At 38.3% G+C, this 22,090-nt stretch overlaps 1 non-coding gene across 1 annotated transcript; it reads right to left on the reverse strand.

Annotated features, from left to right (window-relative positions):
* Window positions 1-14,379: 14,379 nt before the first annotated feature.
* On the reverse strand, window positions 14,380-14,489 carry LOC122003207. Its single transcript, XR_006117864.1, has one exon. It is a non-coding gene; the product is annotated as a small nucleolar RNA R71 (small nucleolar RNA).
* Window positions 14,490-22,090: the final 7,601 nt, after the last annotated feature.

Consider the following 22,090-nt stretch of genomic DNA (forward strand, 5'->3'; position numbering starts at 1 on the left):
TATAAGGTTTGGCAAATGGATGTCAAGACAGCTTTCCTTAACAGAAGTCTTGAAGAAAACATCCATATGAAGCAACCAGAGGGATTTATTGAAAAAGGCAAAGAGCATCTAGTGTGTAAGCTCAATCGGTCGATTTATGGACTGAAGCAAGCTTCAAGATCTTGGAACATCCGGTTTAATGAAGTAATCCAATCATATGGATTTATTCAGTATCCGGATGAGTCTTGTGTATACAAGAAGTGTGATGGAAACGTGGTGGTATTTCTTGTACTATACATAAATGACATTTTGTTAGTTGGAATCAATATCAAAATATTGTCGGAAGTAAGGATATGGTTGTCAAAGCAATTCGATATGAAGAACTTAGGAGAATGCACACATATTCTTGGGATCAAAGTAATAAGGGATCACAAAAAAAGGATGATGGGCTTCTCCCAAGCTTCATTTATCGATACAATCCTTACTCATTTTAGCATGCAAGACTCCAAGAAAGGTTTTCTTCCTTTTAGTCATGGAGTAGCTTTATCTAAAGAGATGTCTTCGAAGACATTAAAGGAGATAGAGGACATGAAGGCAGTTCCTTATGCTTCGGCTGTCGGAAGCCTAATGTATGCTATGTTGTGCATGAGACAGGATATCTGTTTTACCGTGGGCATGGTTAGCAGATATCAAAGTAACCCTGGACAAGGATATTGGACTGTTAAAAAGCATATATTGAAGTACCTGAGAAGGACTAGAGATTATATCTTGGTTTACCAAGCAGATGATTTGCATCCTGTGGGTTACACGGATTTCGACTTCCAATCAGATATGAACAATAGTAAGTCTACATCAGGCTATGTGTTTACTTTAGGAGGTGGAGCCATTGCATGGAGGAGTGTTAAGCAGAAATGTGTTTCTTGTAACGCCCCGCCCCTTCCTGCTCAAGCTGACGGGGGGTTACCTTTCTTTTTCTTCTTATCTTATCTTACTTATTTGCTTGTTAATAATCTTCTCTACTTAAATACAGCAGAAGTCTTGTTTATAGTATATTTTTTTTTTCTTTTTTTCTTTTTAAAATTCTTCTTCTACTTTTCAAATCATCATTATTAACTACCTATCACATAAGGTCACATGGCATGTTTATCATGAATTTAAACCATAATACTAATAAGCATGATGAAATGTTATGGAGTCATGAAATAACGACATAAGCATAATTCTTATTAAATAAAAGCAGGTCTTTCTCTTTTAGCCAAGCCACTACTACACACATCCTTCTTGCCCCTCCTGCTGCTCCCTTAGTACATCCATTCCTTGCCTTTATCTGTGGTACAAGGAAAGTAAGCTATGAGCACACAAGGCTCAGTAAGATCCTTCCTACTCACAAAAACCATAAAGCATAACATAAAGACATAAAGCATAGCATATTCATAGACATAAAGCATAAAGACAACTCATCATGTCAGGTATAGAAGCATCATATCGTAACGTAATCGTAAGGTATCATGGCATATCATGATAATAACCATAAATGCATCCTAGCATAACATAACATAATCAAGGCATATTATGACATGATCATAAAGAGCATCCCAGCATAACATAACATAATCATAAGTATCATGGCATATCATGGCATAATCATAAAGTGTATCCTAGCATAACATAACATAGTCATAAGTATCATGCGAGATGACTTTCGAAAACATGTATCATGAAAAATATATGCGACATGTCTTTTGAAAACTTATTATATACATACTTAAACATAATCTCAACGTGATTAGGGCCCCGGCTTGTACCACATACATAAATGTGCGCGTCCTATGTAGGTCCAAGGTAGCAAGTCTTGAACCCTACAAGGCATACATACTAGGCCCGTTTCTTAGTCCATCGACCTAGGGGCGCTTAGGAGCCCATCCCTAACGAGGCCCGTTTCTTAGTTCATCGACCCCGGGGCGCTTATGGAGCCCACCCTTGGTACAAGCCATAAAAGTAAAGTAGCATGTCATACATATCATAATTCTTATCATATCATGCATATTATATTTCTTTTCATATCATGAAGAGTGCTCTTAGTCCCAACTAATAGGGAAGCAACTCTTAGGCATAACATAAAGCATGCATAATTGGGCACACAACACATCATGAATTTGGGCACACAGCACATCATGATCGCATGCATAATTGGGCACATAGTACATCATGAATTTGGGCACATAGCACATTATAAATGCATGCATAATTGGCACACAACACATCATGAATTTGGGCACATAACACATCATAAGGGTCATCATCATGCATAGGTCATAAGCATACATAAATGAGCATAGAAGCATAGCATATTCTTATCATATCATGAAGCATTGCATGTGAGACACATAGAATTTCATAATTGGGTCTCTAACCCAAATATCATGAAGTGGCCGAAACATGTAGTTGTTGACTAGGTTAACAAGCACCATAAAAGCATATGAACCCTAAATCATCATCATATCATATATCATAAGGAGCATCATGAGCATGTTTAACATGGGTTCTAAGTTAAGCCTTTATTCTTGTCATGGCCGAAACCTAGCAAGCATGTTTCTAGGTTACAAGTAGCATGAAAGCATGGGGACCCTAAATAAATATCATAACATATATCATAAGGAACATCTTGAGTATGTTTAGTTTGGGTTCCAAGCTTCCTAAGTCTTTAAACATGTCATGGCCGAAACTTATCAAGCATCACATTTGGTTACAATCAACATACAAGCATGTGAACCCTAAACTAATATCATATCATATACCATAAGGAACATCATAAGCATGGTTAGTTTAGGTTCTAGGTTTCCTAAGCTTGTAAACTTGTCATGGCCGAAACCCTAGTAAGCACAATTCTAGGTTACAAGTAGCATGAAAGCATGTGAACCCTAAACCAATATCATAACATTTATCACAAGGAACATCTTGAGCAAGTTTAGTTTAGGTTCTAAGCTTCCTAAGTCTTTAAACCTAATGTGGCCGAAACTTGTTAAGTATGCAACTAGGTTTTCAACTGGCATAAAACCATGGGAACCCTAAACCAATTTCATAGCAATTATTACAAGGAACATCATGAGTATAATTAGGTTAGGTTCTAAGCTTCCTAGGCCCTTAAACTTGTTATGGCCGAAACTTGTAAAGCTTGGAACTAGGTTTCAAGTGTCATAAAAGCATGGGAACCCTAAACCAATTTCATAGCAATTATTACAAGGAACATCATGAGCATAGTTAGGTTAGGTTCTAAGTTTCCTAGGCCCTTTAACTTGTTATGGCCGAAACTTGTAAAACTTGGAACTAGGTTTCAAGTGTCATAAAAGCATGGGAACCCTAAATCAATTTCATAGCAATTATTACAAGGAACATCATGAGCATAATTAGGTTAGGTTCTAAGTTTCCTAGGCCCTTAAACTTGTTATGGCCGAAACTTCATGAGCATGAAATACAGTTCCAATCAACATACAAGCATGAGAAATATCATGTTAACTTCATATCTTGTCATAAGGAAAATCATGGCATGCTTGGTTTAGGTTTTAAGTTCTCCTAGGTCCTTAATTTTGTCTTGGCCGAGAGTTTTAAGGAGAGAAATCTTAATTCTAAGCAACATACAAGTATGAGAATACTAAACAAATCTCTTATAAAAAAGTACATATCATAAAAATCATGGTGAGCATATTTAGGACTTAATTTTTTCTAAGGGTCTTATTCTTGTTGGCCGAATTTACCATGGATCACACCTTAAGTTTTTAGAAATCTATTTTCATAAAGGAAAGCACCTATGAACTACTTGTACCACAGGTGAGGGGATACTTACATCCTTTCGCTTGTGGTTTTTCTTAAGGAAAAAGGTACCTTAGGTGCAAAGGAAGGAGAGAGCTTCTTCTTCTTGCACCTCCTTTTGTTTCTCTTGCTTGGAAGGGGTAGATCTTGAAGGCTTCTTCCTTGTAATTTAGTTTTCTTGGAGAGGAAACTTAGCCTAGCTTTTGGAATAAGGAGAGGGAGGGGCTCTTGGTTTCGGTGGAGAATGAAGAAGGAGAAGGAAGGAGGAAGAAGAAGAATTAAATCTCTTGCTTTTCTTCTCCCAATCCTATTTATTCCTTTGTAAATGAAGCATGTCTTCATTCATTCCCTCAACTCCTCTTTTCCCTCATTCCTTTAATCCCACGAAAATAGAGAGAGGGAAGGAAGTAGGCAATTTATCTTTTGCTTGCTTCTTCTCTTAACCAAGAGGAAGAGAAGGTAAGCAACTTGGTTTTCTCTTGTTCTTTTACTTAACCATCTTCTCTCCTTTAACTACCATTTCCATTCTCTTTTATTCACTTATCATTCATTACTCTAGTGGTTCCATCCACTAATTTAACTCTATTACTTGTGGGAGGTTCAAGGTTCAATCCTTGACCTCACCTCTTCTTATTCTATTTGGTTTCTATTTTTCCTTTTCTCTTATTCTTTTTATTTTTATGCTCTAAGGAAAATAACACCCATACACTTATCTTATAATTTCGTGGGTGCTATATTTCTGACTCAACCATGGAAGCTTAGTATGTGGCAGTCTCTGAGGCAGCAAAAGAAGCAGTGTGGCTTAGGAACTTCCTAATACACTTAGATATGATTCCTGGTTTGCCCAAAATCATCACAATTTATTGTGATAATAGTGGTGCAGTAACAAACTCGAAGGAATCACGAGCCCATAAGGCGAGTAAACACATAGAGCGCAAGTACCACCTGATACGAGACATCGTAAAGCGAGGAGAAGTTGTTGTCGCCAAGATTACATCAACAGATAACCAAGCATATCCTTTCACTAAGGCCTTCCTGCGAAAGCTTTTGATCGGCATGTTGAAGGATGGGAGTCAGATATATGCAGCTTTTAAGACAACATAGTATTTTAGTATAAGTGGGATATTGTCAGAGTATATACTAAAAGCCTAGCTTTTTGTAAACATTTATATTTGAAATAAAGAATCACATTGGTTAAATGTCTACATTTATATGCTAAGTGTAGTTGTTCAATTAATTTATATTGTAGATAACATGATGTGTGGTGTCACACACAGAAGATCATGTTATCAATTCCTTATAAATTATAAACAGTAGCTCATGACTAAGATGGAAAGGAACAAACCATTGGAATAGTCATAGTGTAATTTGGTATTAGTTTATCTTAACTATAAAATTACACTAGTACACTTGAGTGTATTGAGCTGGACCATTTAAGGTAAGTTCTTTTTATACTAACTGCATAAAAGAACAAGACCTTTATTATTACGGAAGTGTGTGCTCTTAATCCTGATATAATAACAAGCACATATATCTAATATTTATTTCTTTGACTTATCAAAGGGTGCGATTTAGTTCGATAAATCAATAGGCCTGATAAGTTGGGAAATGATATTATTTATAGTGTGTGTTGTTGATTATAGAAGGAAATTGTGTCCTAGTAATCTAGGTTAATGATGCCCCCAAGAGGAGCTCATAAGGATTGTCATGTAAACCCTGTAGGTGGACTTAGTCCGACATGACGATAAGGTTGAGTGGTAGAGCTAGATATTAATTAAGTGAGTTGTCAGTAACTCATTTAGTTAGTGGACATTTTATATCTTAAACACAGGGAGACTAACACACTCATGATAAGAAGGATCCCAAAATGTAATTTGGGATTGATGCGGTTGTTCAATAATAATTCTTTAGTGGTATGAATTATTATTGATGAAATTAAGTTGGGTGTTCGGGGCAAACACAGGAAGCTTAATTTTATCGGGAAACCAAACCTAATTCCTCCTCTCGGTCCCCCATCGTAGTCTCTTATTTATAAAATATTATATCCACCCATACCCACCTTCTTACCCACCTTAAGGTGGCCGGCCAAGCCTAGCTTGGAGCCCATGCTAGGGTCGGCCAAACCAAGGTGAGTTGGTTTCATTAGGTGGTCGGCCCTAGCGTGAACCCAAGCTTGGTGTGGCTGGCCACAATAAATTAAAAGGTTTTTAATTTTTTAAATCTTTCTTATGTGGAAGCCATTGTTTTAAAAGAGATTTTAAAATTTAAATTTTTCCTTTTATAGTTTTCTACAAAAGTTTAAGTGAAAAGTTTGATATCTTTCCTTATTTGTAGTTAAAAGGAAGATTTTAATTTTTGATAAAACTTTCCCTTTTTTAACCATCCTCATGATTTAAAAGAGAGTTTTAAATTAAATCTTTCCTTTTATAGTTTCTATAAAAGATTAAGAAAAGATTTTATATCTTTCCTTATTTATAGATTGAAATGAAGATTTTAATTTTAGAGAAAAACTTTTCTTTTTGTAAATCATCCACATGTTTAATATAGATATTTTAATTTATAAAAGTTTCCTTTTATGACCAACCATGAAGGGAATTTTCAAAAGATAAATTTTTATTTAAACATTTCCGGAAACAAATTAGGAAGTTTTAATTTTGTGTTTAAAACTTTCCTTATTTGGAGGGATTAAGGTGGCCGGCCATATATAGTTTGAAAGGGAAATTTTATTAAGCTTTCCTTTCATTGGCAAAGAGAATAAGGAAGTTTTAATAAAACTTTCCTTATTTGTCAAGACCAAGGAATATAAAAGAGAGGGTAGAGGTGTCTCACCTCATAACAAGATATCTTCTTTGGTTCCTCTCTTCCTTGGTTGGTGGCCGGCCCCTCTCTTCCTCTCTATCTCCTATTCTTCTTCCTTGGCCGGCGGCATTTTCATCTCAAGGGTTTTGGTTGGTCGCCGGATTTTGTTAGAGGAAGAAGGAGAGATAGGAGGCTTTGTTTCAAGCATCCCTTGGAGCTTGGTGGTGGTGGTCGAACCTCATTTTCTCTTGGAGTTCTTGTGGTGGTCGAAACTTGCTTGGAGAAGAAGGAAGCTTGGGTGGTTCTCGTCTCGGTAGATCATCACCCACACGACGTCCGAGATAGAAGATCAAGAGGGTGTTGCTTACAAAGAAAGGTATAACTAGTATTCTATTCCGCATCATAGTAGTTTTCTTTGTATAGATTTTGAAATACCAAACTCAAGAGGCACATGGTTCTAGGTTTCGAAATTATGATTCGAGTTTGTGTTCTTTTGTTTTTTTTCGATCTTGTGATTCGATTGTTCCTTTTGGTTAAACCTAGGGTTACTATAAGGAAATTAAATATTAAATTTTGTTAAAAGCCTTTGTCTAGGAAGTGGTGGATGCACTCATACCCAAGAAGGCCTAGTGCCTCGCCATGTTTAACCTGGAAGCCAATATCTGAAATTGATATTTAATTGAATTTGTAACATGGGTGGATTTGGATCAATAATGTTAAGTATCATTTGTGATCCAAGTCTAAACCTCTAAGAACAGATAAGTTAAATTTGGAATCAATAATGTTAAGTTCTGTTTGCGATTTCTAATTTAATTTCTAAAGAACATAATAGGTTGTTAGAAATGATTCAGGACTTGTAAAAAAATTTTGTACAGGGGAACGAGTACGATATTTCTAATATCAACCAACATCGCCTAAAGTGGAAAACCCTTCCTAAAAGAAGGGGGTAGAGCCCTAAACCAAGGATGTGACCTAAGGGGAGAAGATCCCCTTATATAGAGGAGGGGCACTACCTCCTCATGTTCTCTGCCACACAACCTTACCTCAAGGCATGACCATGGCATGTGTACCATGGCCCAGGGTCGCACAGCCATGCCATGTGCTTCTCTAGGAGATGAGGCACGACCGTGCCTCATGGCATAGTTGGATCATGTCTTTCTTTAAGCTTAAGAGACATAGTTATGCATTTGGGTACGACACGACCGTGTGTTTTGTTGTAGATAATGGCATGGCTGTGTTGGAACCCCAAGGTTGTTTTGGTGTGATCAACAAGTTAAGGTAGGTCCTGTGTGTTTTTAACCTTGTGTCTAAGTGTGTAGGAGCTTACGAGCACAGGTACTCAAGCGAAAGACACAGCTAGCGAGAAGGACGGCCTGCGGTGCGTCCGAGGGATGAGGTGCTGCGGACGAGTACACCGGCGGACGAGAAGGAAGCATGCGGTGGTTCCGAGGGACGAAAGCCGGAGCAGAAGATTGCTCGGGGAACAAGAGACGCAGCTAGTGAGAAGGTCGGCACGGGGTGCAACTGAGGGATGAAGACTGCGGATGAGTACACTGGTGGACGAGAAGGAAACACGCAGCAATTCCGAGAGATGAGAAGCTGGGGCGGAAGGCTGCTCGAGAAGACCGGAACTTGGGTTCAGATGAGTCCTCTTCCGGATGGCAGAGATCACCCAAGCGAGCGGATCCGGAGCTGAAGAACTGGACCGAGGCGGGACTTAACCGGAGAAGAGGTCCCTGACAAAAAGTCAACCACTGCTTGACTTTTTGCTGCGGGGTGCCTGGAATGGCTCCGGGCGCCCGGACCAGGAGATTTGACCAGAACGTGTCATTCACGTTCTGAACGTTGGGGGATAAAGTTTTATCCCCCCTTGGGTGCCCGGAACCCTTCCAGGCGCCCCGACCAAGGTTATAAATATAGTCTTGGTCCAGAAGCTTAGAAACGAACTCATTACTTGTAATTCTAATGCTTGAGTGTTTTAGAGTTGTAGTTAAAGCTTCTGTTTCTGCACTCCAACATTGTCAGAGGCTTCTCCACCTGAAGGAGTTTTTAGTGCTTAATCTTCCTTGGATTAACAACCACATCAGTTGTAACCAAGTAAATACTTGTGACTCGTTCTTTATGTTTTTAATTTACTGCTTTGATTATTTGACAAGTGTTAGCATAAAGAGTTCGAGGAAGGGTTGTTTTTGTTTTTTTTTTTTGCAGGACTATCCAACAACCCCCTCCTAGCCGGCCACAACGTTCCTATAAGTGGTATCAGAGCCAAGTACACCTCAGAAGGACTAACCGTCGTCTGAAATAATAAAATGATGGTCGGAGCTAGCAGCTACCCACCAGCATTCTAGAGGGAGCTTGCCTCTTGGAGGCAAAGAATGGAGGTATATCTAAACTCAGATGTTGGTATTTTTTTCAATAATAAAATTTGGTTATGAAGCGCCGAAGAACACGAATGGAGAAAAAATCGACATACACCTCTGGACCAAGAAGCAACGTGACGAGTCTATGGCAAACGCTCGGGCAGAGTTTCACATTCTAAGTGCAATACCAAATGAAGATTTCAACAGAGTCGGAGAATACAAAAGCGCGAAAGAACTTTTTGAAAAGTTCTTGAAACTCTACGAAAAACAAGTTGAGGCTGAATCCAACACCGATCCGTCATCTGAACAGATCGAGAATGAAGAAACTGGCGCAACAACCGAAGCACATCTCAAGGACACAGAAAACCCTTCTTCACTGAGCATCGATGAAGGGGGAGAATCTTCGGAAGAAAGCAATTCAACAGGGGGAGAACCAACGACCGACGAGGTAAGTAAGGTATGGCCTCTACCTTCGAAACAATTAATTAAAACAATCGAAAAATTGCCTGAAGATTTTTTTGAATCAGAAATTGAATCATCGAAAGAGTTTTTCGGATTAGAAAATCAATTGTCAAACTTGTCTTGCAAATTAGAAATATTATCAAAAGAATTCTTCGAATTGCAAAATGTTTCGATGAAAGATTCTTACGAATTACAAAATATTTTGATAAAAGAATTTTGCAAGTTAGAAATATTGCTGAAAATTTTCTTCGAATATTATTTTGAATTACAAATTATGTTATCGAAAGAATTTTGTGAAGTAAACTCTATAAATTTAAAAGAAATATCTTGTCGATTAAAGTATCTTAACAAACTATTAATGGAAATTAACATGATACAATTTTTTGCACGTTTAATATTTGTTGCTTTAAATCTGAAAAAGTGTGATTTAAGAAGTTATGATATATTAAAATGAAAATTCAAAACTTTTGATAAAAGCATTAAAAAATATATATAAAATAAAAATAAATGCATAGAATTTTTTAATTATTTTACATGTTTTAAAAAAATTTTATGCATAAAGTTTTATGCGGAGAAAATTCTTAATTTTGATGACGAAAACTTAGAAATTTTCCAAAAGTCATTTTTAACTTAGAAATTTTCCATGACTTAGAAATGCTTTCAAGAAAATCATTTCTCACAATGTTTTTCAAAGGATCAACCCTTAGATTCTTTTTGTACCCCATTTTTTTATGTAATCAAATAGGGAGAAGAAAGTATAAGTCTAGGGGGAGGTAGAAGGTAGAAAATTGAAAATTTTTGAAATTAATTTTTCTATCTTTATGCACGTTATTACAATATAAATTGTTTAATTTTCATGTCTATTTTGACCCTACCTTAACTTGGGTTGATCACATCAAAAAGAGGGAGATTGTTGGAACCCAAGGTTGTTTTGGTGTGATCAACAAGTTAAGATAGGTCCTGTGTGTTTCTAACCTTGTGTCTAAGTGTGCAGGAGCTTAGGAGCACAGGTACTCGAGCGGAAGACATAGCTAGCGAGAAGGACGGCACGCGGTGTGTCCGAGGGACGAGGTGCTGTGGAAGAGTACACCGGCGGATGAGAAGGAAGCATGCGGTGGTTCCGAGGGACGAAAGTCAGAGCGGAAGATTGCTCGGGGAGCAAGAGACGCAGCTAGCGAGAAGGTCGGCACGAGGTGCGACCTAGGGACGAAGACTGCGGATGAATACGCTGGTGGACGAGAAGGAAACACGCAGCGATTCTGAGGGACGAGAAGCCGGGGCGGAAGGCTACTCGAGAAGACCGGAACTTGGGTTCGGGTGAGCCCTCTTCCGGATGGCAGAGATCACCCAAGCGAGCGGATTCGGAGCAGAAGAACCGGACCGAGGCAGGACTTAACCGGAGAAGAGGTCCCGGACAAAAAGTCAACCACTATTGACTTTTTGCTCTGGGGCGCCCAGAACCATTCCGGGCGCCTGGAGCAGTCTGGGGCGCCTGGAATGGCTCCGAGCGCCCGGACCAGGAGCTTTGACCAGAACGTGTCATTTGCATTTTGAACGTTGGGGGATAAAGTTTTATCCCCCATAGGGCGCCCGGAACGCTTCCAGGCGCCCCGACCAAGGCTATAAATATAGTCTTGGTCCAGAAGCTTAAAAACGAACTCATTACTTGTAATTCCAACGTTGTGTTCTTTAGAGTTGTAGTTAAAGCTTCTGTTTCTGCCCTCCAACGTTGTAAGAGGCTTCTCCACCTGAAGGAGTTTTTAGTGCTTAATCTTCCTTGAATTAACAACCACATCGGTTGTAACCTATTAAATACTTGTGTCTCGTTCTTTATGGTTTTAATTTACTGCTTTGATTATTTTACAAGTGTTAGCTTAAAGAGTTCGAGGAAGGGTTGTTTTTATTTTTTTGTTTTGCAGGACTATCCAACAACCCCATCCTAACCGGACGCAATGTTCATATAGGTTGTGCCTCAGGGAACGTCCATAGAGTGGATCTTTGCTGGAGCAGGGCATGACCTACCTGTGGGGGATGTTGAGGGCAACTCTAAGGAGGCACATGACTGTGCCTCTTGGCACTGCCCTGGCTACTGATTTGCACCAGCATTCAATTCACTCCGCTTCTACTCTATTTTACTCTAAAATGCATTCTGTTAATCAAAATAAGAAAAGAATAGATATCTGAACAAATAGAAGTAGAAGTATGATAATATAATGAAATAGAGTGTAAGAAACATAGATTATACTCATTAAATATAAGTAGATATGTGTCAAACAACGCCCAAAAATATATATAATTTACGCACATCATAGCTGTAGGACTTGTATGAGTGAAGCAGCAGAAGAGAGATGGATTGATGAAAGAATTATTGCTCAGCCTCAGACCTTGAGTGTTGGATCGAGAAAGCACTACTGGAGGTGAATAGCGTGCTTCATATATGTTTATAATTCAATCATAAAACCAAAGTCATGTAGTGGAAAGTAAATAGAAAAGATAAAGATACGGTGGTTTTTACTTGGTTCACAACCTTGTGGCTACTACTCCAAGGCCCAAAGATAGTTTGGCTACTTTTGTTGGGCAATCACTATTAATCCGTTTCTTTTAAAAAAATCAAGTTCGGTAACAATCCTACTTATCTTAGAGTATTTTAGCACAAAAAGAAAGCAATCATAATTGAAAGCAACAACTAAATGATACCCCAAGGCTAGGCTCATTTGAGCTTGTAGCAATGTCGTGTTATTATCGCATTGTTGAGTGATGTGCATAGGTTATATATGTTTCTAGGTATTGTTAGATGTACATCTACTTGTATTTCATGAATATAATATATGTTTGTTGCACTCTATTTCATTATTTATGTCATACTTCCATTCTATTTATTCAAAGTTCTATTCTTTGTATATTTTAATTGACATGACATAATTTGGAGTAAAAAAGGGGCAAAGACACATATTGGAGCAAACATAGAGAAATCTAGCAAGCTATCCATGCCAAAAGGCATAACCATGTCCCTCTTCTCAACAAGGGACACGACCTAGTCGTGCCAAAATTAATTTCATAATCGTGCTTCTCTTTCTAGCAAACCACAAGGCCATGTTGTGACTAGAGGCATAGTCGTGTCCCATCCGAGCAGCATGACACACGGCCCAGCTGTGCCAAAAGGCACGACCGTGTATGCCTAAGGATAGTAGCACACAGCCTCATGCCTATAAAAGGGGAACTCCTCCCCTTTTTACTTATCCTTAGTTTGGGGCTCCGTCGCCTTCATTTAGGAAGGGGTTTCCCCTCTAGGGTCAACCCTTAAGCTTTCTTCTTCACTAATCTGCACCATTTGTCCTCCTCTAGAGCAAGGAAACATCCTGAAGACACTAACAGTCTCCTCGATAAGCATTTCTTTTTCTTTATCTCATATTTTAAATGTAAGAATTGTTCATTTTGTGTCTTTGATTTGTAAATCTTTGCAATAGAGTAGATTCTCTAATTCTTAGGATGAAGGGAGTATTTATGATGTGATGTTAATGTATGAACTATGTATATGTCATTTCTTTGTTCAATGAAGTGTTTATGTTATGTTCTATATATGTTTTTCCTTATACACATTTGATGAAATGTGTGTATGGTGTATGCATATGGATTATGGTATATTGGTCACCTTGTAGATGAGAAGTGCTAGATTGTATGACTGTGAAGCCCTGCGATAGGGGGTTACCCTTTAAGCAAACTTTTTAGAACGATCCTCTTGATAGGAGACCAATTCTCTACAAAGGAATATCTACTTAGAGTTTAGAGGGTTCTTCCCAAAGTAATGTTAGAAAGTAACTTGTATAATCTAGAAATGTATGATCAGGGAGCCCTGTGACAAAGGGTAGCCATTGAACCAGACTTTTAGGTTACCTCTTCTACTCAGTTACATTAATTTACTATTAGAAAGTAAATCAGGTAACTCTAGAATTGTATACTTTGGGAGACTAGATTTTCTAGAGTTGCTTCTTTACTTAATGGTGTTAGAACTTGGGTAAAGTCTCCGATGCAATCTTTGTGGGGTTGTGTCAAACTTTAGTTAGAAATCCTACAAAGAGTAGGCATGGAGGTAAGGAGATGAACAATATACATAGGGGCATTAACTAGCATCATAATGAAACCAAACTCCTAGAATCACTTCCCCTAAATCAACTTCTCTCTATAATCCTTCTCTCTTGCTCTCTTAACTCTCTCCCAACTCTCCCTCTCTTAACTTCTTGCTTTCAAGCTTCTAACAAACTTTCGATTGTGTAGATAATTCACTTTATGAACTCAACTAGTGTTTAATCAACAGTCCCTATGAGATCAATATTTTTATTACTTGACGACGTAGCCATGCACTTACGGTCACATATCAAGTTTTTGGCATCACTGTCGGGAACTATTTTGATTAACATTAATTGACTAGTATATAAGTTACTCTAGACCTATTAATAGATTTTTCATTTTCTTGTTTGTATTTATTTCTGCATTTACTTTTCTTGTTATTAGTTTATAGTTCAAATTTTCCTTTCCTTAATTTCTACATTTTCTTTCTTTCTCTAAATTCTACATTTTTATTTCCTTTTATTAATCTTTACATTTTTGTTTATCCATGAGCACTAACATGTCAAGCAGGCCTTTAAGAGAAATTTTTGTACCTATTTCTGTAAGATTTATATCTCTCATTATGAAGCCTCATATCGAAAAAAAGTTTCTAACTAGACCCAAAATTAATTACCCTAATATAAGGTCACAAATTTGGAGGAGAAGTATCAAAAAACCCATACTTGCACCTTGAAGAATTTTTTAAATATTGCAACATGGTAAAGTTCAGTTGATGGCATTCCCTTTTAGTATTAAAGTTAGAGAAAAGATTTGATTTTATTCTCTCCATCATGAAAGAATTATAAGTTGGGAACAATTGGAGCAGCAATTTTTGAATCACTTTTTTCCTCCAAGTAAAACGATGCACATGAGGAATTACATCACAAACTTTGCTTAGGCAGATGGAAAATCATTATTTGAAGCATGAGATAGATTCAAGAGTTTGCTAAGATAGTGTCCCCACCATGGTTTGGAAAGATAGCTAATAGTGCACATATTCTACATGGGGATTTCCCTCTCTCATAAATCACTATTAGACTTATCTGCTGGAGGTTCTTTTATGAATAAAAGTTTGGACGAAGCATATACATCAATTGATCAAGTGACATTAAACCTCCAAAAGTAGTTGAACAAAAGTTGAATGGAATCTCCCCTGATAGTTTCTAAAGTGCAAGCCATGAATGCAAGCATGCTTGTTAAACAAGATGTAGTGCAACCATACAAAAAACCTTGAAAATCACTAGTCATATAATGAGAGGTTCAAACAATTAGAGACTAAGAAAGTTTGACTTCAAAATAGTTCAAACAATGCCTCCCTCCCACCTAAATGAAGTCAAGTGAACATTGTAACGCTATCTGAAGGATTGAAGAATGCGATAAGGGGGTGAATATAACACTTTTAAAACTTTTATTTTGTTTGTAAAACAAATCAGAATAAGTAGTGGAAATCAAAATGAAAGCAACACAGATGGCATAAGTTAGTTACTTGGTTCGGAGCCTAGGTCGACTCCTACTCCAAGATCCGTGATCCTTGATCGCACCATTGGGCAATTCACTAAAATTCTTCTTTCTGAAACCTTCGAAAAGAAGCAATTCATACAATGAAATGTGCAAGATAGTAACAACATACTATCTTACTTGAAATAAAGTACAAAGCAAGGTAAATAATAATATACCGACACTAGATGTAGGATGAAGCTCGGTCGGTACTTCTTGAATGGAGCAGCAGCTTGCTTGGATATGAGTAGTAAACTTGTTGCATAAACAACAGCTTTGCACAGAGATGAACTCAAAACCAATACCCATCCTCAAACCTCGAGCACCACTTTTATAAGTATCGTCAACATTTAGGCGACTGATAAACATAAAATATTACTTGTGTCACGCATAGGCATATCAAATTAACAATGTATATTCCATTGAACCCCTTAACTACACAATAATGTTGTAATAACGAGCCAAGGATCGAACCTCGAGGAACTAACGGTAGAATGTAATCTAATATTGTGTTTTATTTCTATTTTTGGGGTTTTTTAACATGAAAATGGGGGTTTAAACTTTGAATCTAAATCTAACAAAAGTAAAGCATAGTGAATAAGAAATTAATTTAAAGCAATAGTGAAACCTAACTAGGTGTCAATGATCAAACCAGAACGCATTGTCACTCTACGTCATAATTAAGCCATCAACACTCACTTAAACTAAGAATGAACAACAAGACAAAAATGAATTCTAATCTAAAGCAGAATTTAATCCCTAATTTAAAACTTAACAACTTAACAATTAACCAAGCTTTAAACAAGAAGTAAACTAAATTGCATCAATCAAATTATAACTACTAAACATGATAAAGAAATTAAATTGCAGCAATAAGAACATAACAAAAACCAAAGTAAATCTGTTCTAACTACAAAAAAAAATAGTAACAAAGTGAAATAAACCCTAACCGATCCAACTCACAACCAATCCATACAAACTTCACACTCTTGCCGTCACACAAGAATGCCAAAGTCGAGAACACCCGATGTTACGCTCCGCAAGTGTACGGAAATGTCGCAAGTAATATAAAAGATTATCGTATCCACAGGGACTGGAATAAGCACTAGAAATGCCTCAATGCGAATTAGCTAAACAACTATCCAATCATTTCAAAAGCAAAGTAAAGGTAAACAAATCTAGTCTTAAAGATCAACAAACAAGAGTCTAGTGTTTTGGGTTATGATAAAGGGAGATTCTAGGAGTTTCGGTTTCTTTGTAAGATTTCTTGAATGTAAATGGTTCACCAATTCTTATCCCTCAATTGCCAAACATGTAGAAAGTTGCCGGTTCCCTCTTGCAATAGACAACCGGCTAAGGACTGAGAAATGTATCTAAATAGGATTAATTAGACATGTACCTATGTTGTCCTTACACAGAAGTGCACCTATTACTATGCCTTCCTCGGATATCAACGTAGAAGCCCACGACTCATTAATCTATCAAGATACAAGCAGCTAGTCATAAAATCCATCCTACTCTCTTGAATATCCCTATTTCCTCTTCAAGATTATCTCTCAAACGTCCTTACACGGGCTTGCACCTATCACGTGGATGCCTCGGATGATCGAGTGAGAGTTTATCTTTACAAAGTCCACAAGAAATCCAAACAATCAATCAAGAATGAGAATTAAGCACAAATCACCATTAATCATTCAAGATCTAATTGATACAAACAAGTCAATGTCATTGAAACAAGAAAATGGCAAATCCATTAGAGATTACATCAATCCATCATACAAATACTCCCTTAATCCTAGAATACAAGATCTACTCCATGAATCGAGGAACAAAACCCGAAGAAATAGAGATTACAAGTGTAAAATACCGGAAATAGGCGAATATTAATAAGGGAAATTTTCGGAATTTTTGGAAATTTTTCGGGAATTTTTCGGAGCTCGTACGGACGAGTTAACGGGGATAAAAACGGGGCCCGGAAAAGCCTGTTTAGGCTACCCCGTTTATGTGAGGAAATGTTTATATTTACATTTCCTTTTCTTTATTTTCTTTATTTTCTTTTCCTTCCGCCGTTCTCTCTTCCTCGCCGAAACCACATGCGCCCGAAGCTTTCTTCCCTTGCCCTAACCGGTGCCGCCGGCCTTCCTCAGCCATAGAGCCATCTCCGATCTATGCCCTAGCCAGCACCGACGCCACTGCCGGCACTGGTTTCTCAGCGTCAGCCGCCGTCGCCGTGCCCTAGCACCGCCGCCGATACTCCCCAGTGCCGAGTTCTTTCTCTTCTTGACAGCGCCGCCGGCCACCTCCTCTGTACCGGCCACCAGATCTGACCCAGTGCCGTTGTCGCATTTGCCCTAGCCTCTCCATCGTCGCCCCTCGCCCTCGCAGTGGAGAGCCTTAAGATCCCAGCCGCCAACTAGCCGCGTGCCCTAGTTTTGGGTTCACAGCCGTTCACGCCGAAGACTCTCTTCTCCTCTCTTCTGTCGATGCTATCTTCACCGGCCGACGAGAGCCAACCGAGGGTAGTCGTTTCTCTACACTGGTTCTCCTCTGATAACCTCTGTTCCAGCCACAGTACCGTGCCCTAGACTCAGTATTGGGGCAACCTTTTCCGTTCACCAGTTGCCGGCAGGGGGAAAGAATGGCACAGGTTCAGGTAATTGCAGTAGGTTGGTTTATTGATCACAGTTCTAGGGCTGCAGATTTCAATGCCTCTGATCTGGGTGATGCCTTGTTGCAGTGACCTTTGCTGGAGCAAGTTTCAACTGCGACAAGCACTATTGACCACCAGGTTCTACAGTGCCACCATCCTATTTTTCTTTTGGTTCTGATCGGGTTGCAGTTTGGGATTTCCTCAATTCCAGCCATCCCATTGTTGTTTGGGTCTGTTGCCATTACAGAACGACTGAAGAAGAATTGAGGTAAGGAGTAGGGATTTGAAGCATGATGTAGAGGATTGTTAGTTTTGGTAAATACATTGAATTAGGTTGCAATTGGATTATTATGATGATGAATATGAAATAGGTTTATGTATTTTTGGAATTAGGGTTTTTGCCCTAATTTAGGGTTAAAGAATTTATTTAGCTATTTATAGGAATTTAGCTAAATAATTCGTATATGTTTGGTATTACAGGACTTTGACGCGAGACGAGTATCTTGGAGTCAGATTGGACCTTTCTATTTTCGGAGGCGGGTACTTTTGACTTTTTGTCTTTGATATGCTTAGTAATGGAATTAACATGTTTCATTAATTATGTTTCTTATCTATTCCGGTTAATCACTACCCAAATCTTGGTACATGTTTGATTGATTGATTTGTTTTGCATCCCATGTATACTTTACCTGTCTATACATGCTTATAGGGGTAGTGATATGCCATGCTTGACCATGTTCAGGACCTAGGTTTTATACCTTCTGTATACCTTTGGATTGTTTTGGATTCGTTGACCTATGATGCATTTTTATATACATGTGGATTAGGTCAAGATATTTTGTGGATAGTGTCATGCATCATTTGCATGATTGCATGCTGTGCGATAGTCCGCTCCATTATTGTTGAGCACATCGCCAGTTACATGGATCTGCACACACCACCACTCATGGGTTAGTGGTCGATTCAGGCTGAGTGTGTTGCAGCAGGGACTTTGTTAGGCACCGTTGGTTCGCTCATGGGTAGTGTGACACAACGTGTTATCCGGCAGGGATTCCTCTCCGTCTTTGTGTACTGGGAGATGAGAGCATTGCGCTCCCCCATTTATGATTTGGGGTAGGAGGATAGGTGTACTCCGACAGCATCCCGTCCACTCGGTCACTCATCAGGAGTAATGACGACAGAGTGCACGGTTGTCACAGCCCTACCCACTCGGCCTCACTATGTGTGTGAGATGATCGACTGGCGTCAGGGGTGACCAGGACGCATCATTGGCATCATATGCATGATGCATTTATTGCTTGTGTTTGTGGTTGCTGCATTTATATGCTGCATATTGTTTGGATACCTATGTTTGACATGCATACAGGATTTCCTATACCACTCGGACTGTTTGACCTTATACTCAGGACCTGGTTAGAACAGCATTCTCCTGTTTACTTCAGATGCATTTTTATCTTTCTTATCAGAAGACTGTACGCATGATTAGTGCTAGGTGTTGTTTCTTTACTTTGCATATCAATTGTACCTGCTGAGTGTTGGACTCACCCCGCCTCCATTGTTGATATTTTCAGGTTGATGCTGTCAGAAGAGAGTTCCAGTTGCTGGTCCCTGCAAACCTCGAGGATGTGATTGGTTTTCGTTTGGTTCCCTTTTCTGTTCTAGACTGTTTGAACTTGTTATGTTCTGGATTTATTTACTTATGGACATGGTATAGATTTTATTATATCGATGGATTTGGATTTGGTTTTTATTCTACTACATGCCTGCCTGGACGGCAGAAGAGGTGAGTTCGTCGGTTTTGAGCTTTACGAGTGTAGTTGAGTAGGGTGGTTTTCGAATTAGAGTATTACTACTTTGTTTGATCATATATAACTGCGTGGTGATGTTTTATTTTGTTGTTATTATTCCAGCCGCCTGTGGCTGAGGTATTTGTGAGATGTAGAAAAGTTTCAGATTGTCCACCGTACAGGGGAGATATTGCCAAAATTTTCTCGGACAGGGACTCCTCTGGGGCGTGACAATTTAGTGGTATCAGAGCACAGTTATACGATCTTTTGTTTTCGTATTTTGGATGTTTGGGATAACCTGATACCAATTTATTTATTTGGTATCAGAGCGCCAAGTTTGGCGATATTTGTTGGATTTTTGTATTATGGATTTTCGAGATTCATCTGATACCAATTTATTGGTATCAGAGCAGGTTATGGATACCTACTTTTGGTGTTCTGGAGATTTATCGGATACCTGTTGTTGGTATTCTGGATATTTGGGTTAGCCAGGTTTGCGAGTCAAACTGGGCATTTTCGGATTTTCGATTTGGTTATGTTTCGGATTTCCGTTTCGGATTTATTGGATTTCCGGCGATATTCTCGTTCGGAATTTTGAGGTCAAATTGGGGACTGGACAGCGACGGAACATCTCCAGACGGCATATAGGTATGATGTTTATTTTATGATAGTTATGACATGTATTAGCACTTTATCTTTAGTACCTGTCTGATTGCTGTAGCCCATATTACATGTGATGGGTTAGCCACTGATCTTGCTCGACTCTAATAGAGATCGAGGATTATAGTCTCTGGTGATTTTATATATCTTACCACCAGTAGTTTTAGCTTTTGTTACTACTAGTTGGTTAGGAGATGGGGGGCACATACCAACCTCTGCTATTGTTAGCTGGTTAATGGATGATATCTACATATTCCTGTTGATTTAGCCAGTAGAGTTTTTATACTCATATCTTTTGGATATTAGGGTATCTGATATAATGGAAATTGTTCATTTGGGGAGTTATCATGTTTGATCATTATTGAGAATAATTTGAGGTTGAGGGATATTGTGAGATCAGATATTGTGATGTGTTGATTTCTAATGATTTATGAGAGTAAATGTTATGTGGTTGTCTGATGATCTATTACTAGATATTTGTTTTGATGATTTATTAGTGGATAATTATTTTGATGATCTATTGCTTAGGTTGTCGTTGATGGTGACATAGTGAGTGTCATGTATGATATTCACAGATTTGATGATTATAGTTGGTGATCAGATATAGATCGGGTGCTAGAGAGTTTACGGTTGAGTGTACCTATGAATTTTAATAAATCTGGTTAGTTGTGGTTAGTTCACAGGATGATAAAATTGATATTTGCTTCCTCTGATATTGGACTATGTGGATAAATAATGATTTGATGTTTTAAATGTTAACTTACTCTCATGGGGAGTAGAGACTTATTCATCTGATATTATGTGGGCTGATATTTTTGAGGAAAAAAAAAATGAGGGTGTCTTGATGTTCTTGAATTCTGACTTTATCTTTTGGGTCGTACAGATTTATACATATGATTATTATGAGTTTCGAGTAGATTATACCTGAGTGGTTAGACATTCATGTCTGATTGTTTATTGGAGGTATTTGTCAATTTAAAAACTATGTTGTGAAATGTGCACATGTGTTTAAGTGCTTTATTAGAGGTATCTTATTGATTAAATATGAGATCTGATATGTGCAGATGTGTTCGGTGTAATATTCGAGGTATTTTATTGATTATATTTGATTTGTGGATGCACTTGTGTCTATTAGGTTTTCTTGGAAGTATTACGTTGATTATACTCAATTGGTATGTGTTGTGAGTATTATTGGAGGTGTATTGACGATTATACTTAGGTTGATATATGCACACGGTTTCGGTATGCATTGTTGGAGGTATCACACTGATTTATACCTGTGCTATGAGTGTGTTTGGTGTGTACAAATTGGAGGATTATGTCGATCATACATATGTTGTGTGTGCATGTGTGCCAGGTGTATGGTGGGTAGCATCATGATGATTCTACCTATGTTGAATGTAGAATGCTGAGTGTCTACATCATGTTAATGGTTGTATAACCCTGTCAACTAATTCTCCTATTAGTGGGTGACCAACCCACTAGGATGATGATAGAGAGTTGACTATGGATTTGATTTGTTTACTAGGTTGTTTATACCTTTGGCTGCCCACAGTGATATGTGGTTGAGTGATCTCTTGCAGTCTCTAGTTGGATAGTTAGGTGCCTTGGACACTTATGGATCGTTTGTGGTGGAGCGGAGCTCCCACATATACATATTTCGGATTTCTTGTAGCGGAGCATTGCTCCCATATCTATTTCAGATACATGTTATGGATTATTTGTAGCGGAATGTTATTCCTACATATTGAGGATTTCTTGTGGTAGAGCGTTGCTCCCACATATGTGGTATTTTTCTGTGATGGAGCGTTGCTCTCACCCTGGACGCTCTAGGTTTAGATGATCTATCTCGTTGGTGATCATATATCAGACTTATTGTCAGGGATCTTATGGTTAGAAATGTCTATGATACGGACATTATGTGTCATGATTTTACCATTAGGGTTTGGGAAACCTTAGAGGCTTTCAGAGACTTGATG

This window comes from Zingiber officinale, chromosome 7A (assembly GCF_018446385.1).
Source record: "Zingiber officinale cultivar Zhangliang chromosome 7A, Zo_v1.1, whole genome shotgun sequence".
NCBI lineage: Eukaryota > Viridiplantae > Streptophyta > Magnoliopsida > Zingiberales > Zingiberaceae > Zingiber > Zingiber officinale.